This window comes from Kryptolebias marmoratus, linkage group LG24, assembly GCF_001649575.2.
Source record: "Kryptolebias marmoratus isolate JLee-2015 linkage group LG24, ASM164957v2, whole genome shotgun sequence".
In the NCBI taxonomy this organism is placed as follows: Eukaryota; Metazoa; Chordata; class Actinopteri; order Cyprinodontiformes; family Rivulidae; genus Kryptolebias; species Kryptolebias marmoratus.
Genome location: NC_051453.1, coordinates 13640025 through 13645958, shown reverse-complemented (window position 1 = coordinate 13645958; position 5934 = coordinate 13640025).

Below are 5934 nucleotides of genomic sequence, written 5' to 3'. Positions count from 1 at the left end.
AGCCATCCACAACGGCTGGTTGAAGCTCTGTCATACAAACAGGAAGCCACAAATGAACCTCATCCATCTTCTCTGGGCCAAAGCTCTTTTAAAATGTCAAAAGTCTGACAATACAGACATCATTAAGAAATGTAGACTTTTCTGTTGTCACAGAGCTGAATAAGGGCACATATTGAAGGAGCTGCCTTCCAATATAAACAAATTTTTCTATTTAGAAAAACCAGCTTTCTCAGATTAAGGGAATTTTGGAGCTAATTCCAGGCAACAGAACCTGATACTTTAAATATATATTTTGTCATTACACCAACAGCATCAACGTGGCAATTTGCAATTTTTGATCAAGACTGTTTATATATAGAATAACTAGCAGTTGTCCTGAGGTCGATCCGTATGGAACATCCTTCATTATGATCCTGTAACACGCAGACACTTTGGACTTTATGCACTAACTTCTCCCAAGCTGATAATTATCCCACAGTTGGACTAAAAATGAAATGTCTGACTATGGATATGAACCTACAACTCTGTCTTTAGGCAAGGAAACGAGGAAAGCTTCATTTTGCATAGCAGCTGGATTCTGAGGAGATTTGTGGGGTTTGTTACGTGACGCATTAAAATAATAAATGAGCTGAACCAAATCAATTCCCTGAAGGAAACCCTCATAAAAGCTGATTTTTATTACACCATAAGCTGAAAATACCCAGTTTCCTTATAAAATAATAAAATAAATTTAGGAAACTGTGAGATGCTGTGGAAGGGTGAGTCCATGTGACAATCCAGATAAAAAATGTGCATTTAATATACAAACAATATTACTATAGCATAAGAATATAAAGAAAATAAAGTAAACACTGTAGTCTGCTATTTTGTTGCTTTTAGTAGATTTGAATTTGTAAAGTTTAAGTTAAAGAACGTAGGTTATAAATACTGTTTTCTTTAACAAAAAATAGTAATAATTGAACTGGAATAAGCACTAATAACCCAGATTTTGTGCTTGCAAAGACATTTTTCCTAAAATATGATTCCTTTATTTTTGTTCTTTTACATTAGATGGATGCTAAAGTTAAAATATGGTCATAATTGACTTTGGTCCTGATAAATAGTTGCTCTTTCTGGATTTTTAAGGCGCTCAACATATGAGCATAAAATCTTCAAAATTTGTTCTTGTTAGAATGTGCCGAGGGAGAGGGAGAAAAAAAAAAGCATCTGCAGACATCTTTCTTTATTTTTATTACCAAAGTGGGAGCGTGTCACGTGTTTGTGTGCGTACACGCAGACTTTGCCCACAAAGACATTATGAGTCAACGATGAGAGGCAAAGGGATGGCTTCCTGCCTGGATGCCCAGCAGGCCTTTTGCTCCGTGTCTCAACTGTCTCCAGCAGTTCCTGGCAGCCTAAACCTCACTTTACAATCTCTCCACCCGCCATCTAAATGGACTGTCAGCCTCGTTTTAATGAAGAACTGTCAATTTTCCATCCATTTACAACAAGATCCCCATACAAAGGCAACGTTCTGCTCTTTCTCACCCTCATTCATTTATATGTAAAACCTCCTAAAGCAGATCCATACTCCACTGGATTAAATTGGCAGAGCAGCACACACGAGGGGGAGGCATACGGTGGAATTAGATGTTGCTCACCCACAAGGAGTGACCTACTTAAATCCAAGGAAGCTAATTGTTGAGCGTGCACATGAACAATTAAGCAACCATCTGCATGCATGACGTCAACGTCACAGTTTGAGGGATCAGCTGCAATGAAGAGGGTTTTATTTTTTTATTTCTTTAAATTCTTCGCGTCACTGGATCAAATGATCAAAGACTGGACTGAAGTAGCCACAGTGCCTGACAGGCTTGTTGCTTGTGCACTTGTGTTGCGTTTCGCTGCAGTCTGCCAAAAGCACACGAGCTGAGTAAGCAGCCGGAGCCCGGAGCAAGGGTTCTGACTCGATCCTGGTGGTGCTGAGGAGACCGGGTGTCAGGAGCTGTTTTACATCACACGCTGGGAGACTTTTCAACACTCCCAGTTGTCTGACCACAGCGAGCGGTTTCGTCTGAACTTGGTTCCGTGGAGATAATTGCAGCATTTAATTGTGTGTGTATGTGTGGGAGAGAGAGAGAACGAGAGAGAGAGGGATTGCACATGAATAAAACGAGAGCACCATCTGCTGGTTTGGGCTTCAACCCCCCCGTCACCCCCCCAAGTTATTTAACGCCCCTGCAGAACTCCTCCTTCAGGTAACTTGTTGCATCATCTGGAGATGAAGAGAGATAGAGAAGCCCTTGTAACTTTTGGTCAATTTGACCCGAAGGCCGCAGGAGGGTTAAAGTTGTACGTCATGCTGACAGCAAGGCGAGTAAGTCCTGAACCACCCGCTTATCAACACACACACACACACACACACACACATGCAGATAAATCAGCTCATTGGAAGTGGAAGCTCTTCCTCTGAGCTGTACTTTAATCATCTCCTTAGGCTGCAGCAAAACCACAAAATACTATTACAGTAGAAGAATTACAGGCCTGGCATTCCTCGAAGGAATGCATATCACCCGCTGCCTTTCATGCCCCAGTTTGAAACTCATCCAGTGATGAGAAGCAAAGGAGGTACAGCCGTTTGGGTCAAACCGTGTGGATAATGCTATGGGGAAATCTCACACAAAATCTCACACGTTAGCTCTGAGTATGTGTTGAGGATGATTCTCAGCTACTATCACATTGTGTTGTATCTTTTAAAACTGCCTGAGTCATAGACATGTCTGTGTTCTCTAAGGTCACTTAGCTATGTTGATCCAAGCTTGTACTTCCAACAATTACTTTCAGAAAGTTTCATTTAAATCCTTCCAGTGGTTCATCACATACTTTAGTGACATACCAAATAAACAAAGACACACACACACACAGACACATGCAAAAGCAACAAAAAGCAGAATTCAGTCTTCATTTTGTCTCCCATAAACCTTGTAAGAACATGTTGCATTGTTTAAGCATTCTTGTACAAAAATATTGCTACATGCTGAATTTATCCTCGGGTTTTCTCCGTGTCTGCAGCCTCGTTCGTAAAGGATTTGCCCAGATATTAAAACCCGGAGCAGAAAAAAAAAAAGCCTAGTTATTTCAGCTCTGTTTTCTCCACAGTTTAACATACCAAGGCCTTGGCAGCTCTTGGAACGTGCATTTATCCCAAACATGGCTAAAACAAACGGGACAGTTCCTCTCCTTTTGTCATCCGCGGATCGGTTTAACAAAGACAAATGGCCGTGTGTCGAGGGCACCACCAAAATTATAAGGCAGATGTTCTGCAGTGACAGATGAGGGAGTTTAAACCAAGCAAACAAACAAAAAACGTTAAAGCAGCCTCGGTGCTGAAGTTTGACACTGATCCAACAGGGTGAGTGTGTTTCCACTGAACAGAGCAGCAGTGACTAATAAGAGCTAGAATACACTTATTTGCAGTTTCTCCTTTGCGCTTGAAAAACTAAACATTCACGGTCCGGTTTGACCAGAGTTTGAGCCCAGATGTCGCTGCTGTTTACATGCTCCTGAGCAAGTCGCAACACGGGTAGCTTCCAGTCAGAACCACTCATCCAGACGGCTGAGCTGTGTTTTACAACAGCTGGGAGAAAGAGGAAAAACAGCAGGACTAGAGAGGGCAAACGTCTGAAGACATGTTGGGGACATGGGCCGTGTGTCTTGATGTATCTTCCTGCGTTCTTCTTTTGCACTGATGTCTTTGGGAGAGCACTAGAGGGAGCTGAGTGATTACAGAGAACATGGCAAAACATTCTCATGACCTCATTACCACGTGGCAGAGGTCCCAACTTAAATAAACACAAAGACGTCAAGACGGCAGCTAAAGTAAGCCGGCTTTGCCCGTCTGTCTGCGCCTGTTGTTGGCGCGCTATAATTTAAAAGTGGGTTACTGTAATCATATAAACGCACACAATAAACTCTTATAATAATATGCACTGATGACAGGTTTTGGAGCAGGAGATACAGGTTAAAGGACAGATATCAAAACAGAAATAAAAAAAGTGAATTTTTTGTCTGTTTTGTTTTGCTGCAATTATGTTAGTTTAGATTAAGACCTGTCACCCACCATTTATGGCGCTCCTGTATTTATAAAGCATTTTTTTCCCAGCTTTATTTTTTACTAAATTTGTCCTCTGATCTCAATTTGTTTGCTGTTTCTTATTATATTACCTGTTTCTGGTGTTTAATTCTTGTCACGCTTGGTATAAACAACCTAACTGGTTGTATTTTTTACAGAACCTGACAGGTTGCAGTTCCTTTCTGTAAATAAGGAATTCCTAGATTTAAGGGAAATAAGAACTATTCAATGAAAACTAAAATAGTGGCCTTGTTTTTAGGTTTGTGAAAATGCAACAAGTGTCTTAAAGCAAGTTTTAAATCACTGATTTAAGTCTGTTCTAATATTCTGTTCATTAATCCCTAATTTTGATTATAAAGAATTGTTTGAGGTTTTACATCACTAATTTGTGAAAGGATCTAACTAAAATCCAACTTTGAGAGTATTTCCCCTAAAAGATTAAAATTTCCTACTGAAACTTAAATTGACAAACTTTCTGAAGCAGCCAATTTAACAATTTCTGCTTCAATCACCATTTATTCTTCCTACAACATCAGATTAATTACTTTTTTGACACAGTCTTTCTGCCTGAACTTCCATCGCTGTAAATAGATTGAGCTGTAAAATTAAAGGTTTATTTCTTGTTCATTCTTTTGTTTACATGCATGCATCTGCAGCTTTGGGTTTCCCTAAAATCACACCTTCCTTGATTTGATCACCTGATGGAGCCCAAATCTTTTTAAAAACTGTACCCTACTACTCTCATTTCTTGAGATTTCCCTTCCAAGCAGCTAGATTTACTTGTAACCCTTTAAAGTGATCTTAATCAACAGTTCTTGGGGTTTTCTTAAAGTCCCTCAATATTTCATTTTCCTTCTTTCTTTTTTTTCATTTTACTAATTTTCAGTCACAGTCTTGACCATTTTTTGGTGTTTTGGGCATAAAAAGGGTCCTTAAAGTCAAAGGATGAACCAAATGATCAAATAATAAAAATTTCAAACACAATTTATTCCTGTTTCTACTTGGATCCATGCAAAATGACAAAGTTAGAACAGTCTGACACAGAAAATAACATTTTAGCTCCAACAATGTGGTTCTGATATTGGCTGAAAACTCATGAATCTTGCAAGTCTCGTGTCAGGTTTTTGCTGGACTCTTTTTCCCTATTTCCTTAAGATAAGTTTTTGTTGTTGCTTTAAGTTGGACACTTCTTCTTTTAGCCTCTGTGCACTTCACTCATCTTTCAGCACAGTGCACCATAGATAAACTGCACAATGTGCTGTCCTATAGTCAGGGACGAGAACTGGGCAGAAAAAGTGGAAAAACAGCCAAAGTCAACTTTGAACGCCTTTCAGGAAGACTACATGCAGCTGTGATGGATGAGATGTGTTGGTGCATGGGAAACGGGGATGCAGCAGCCTGGAAAGTAATGTCAGAGTTGATGACTTCATGGTCTCCAGTTCTGCAGCATCCAAACAGCTGCACAGAGAGCCAGGGCGAGGAGAAGGAAAGAAATGATCAGAAAGCTCCTGGGAGGAGGGAAGGGAGGTTAAAGAGTCGACAACCAGGACTTCATTCAGGATGAAATGAGTGCATTTCAGTTTGTATCATAAATAGGTGATGGTTATTAGTAACAGGATGAATGGTGCACAGGCTGCACAGGAGCAGCCAGCAGGGGTGTAGGAGGGGTAAAGAGAGGTGGGAGAGCCCTATGCCCACCCTGCCCTCCCCTCCTCTCCTCTCCTCTCCAGGCAGCGTGGCTCCTTCCCTCCTCTCCCTCCTCTCCCTCTTTCAGTCTGAAGGACTCCGGGCTGCGGGTCACGCCGGAATCTGGGGAGCACAAG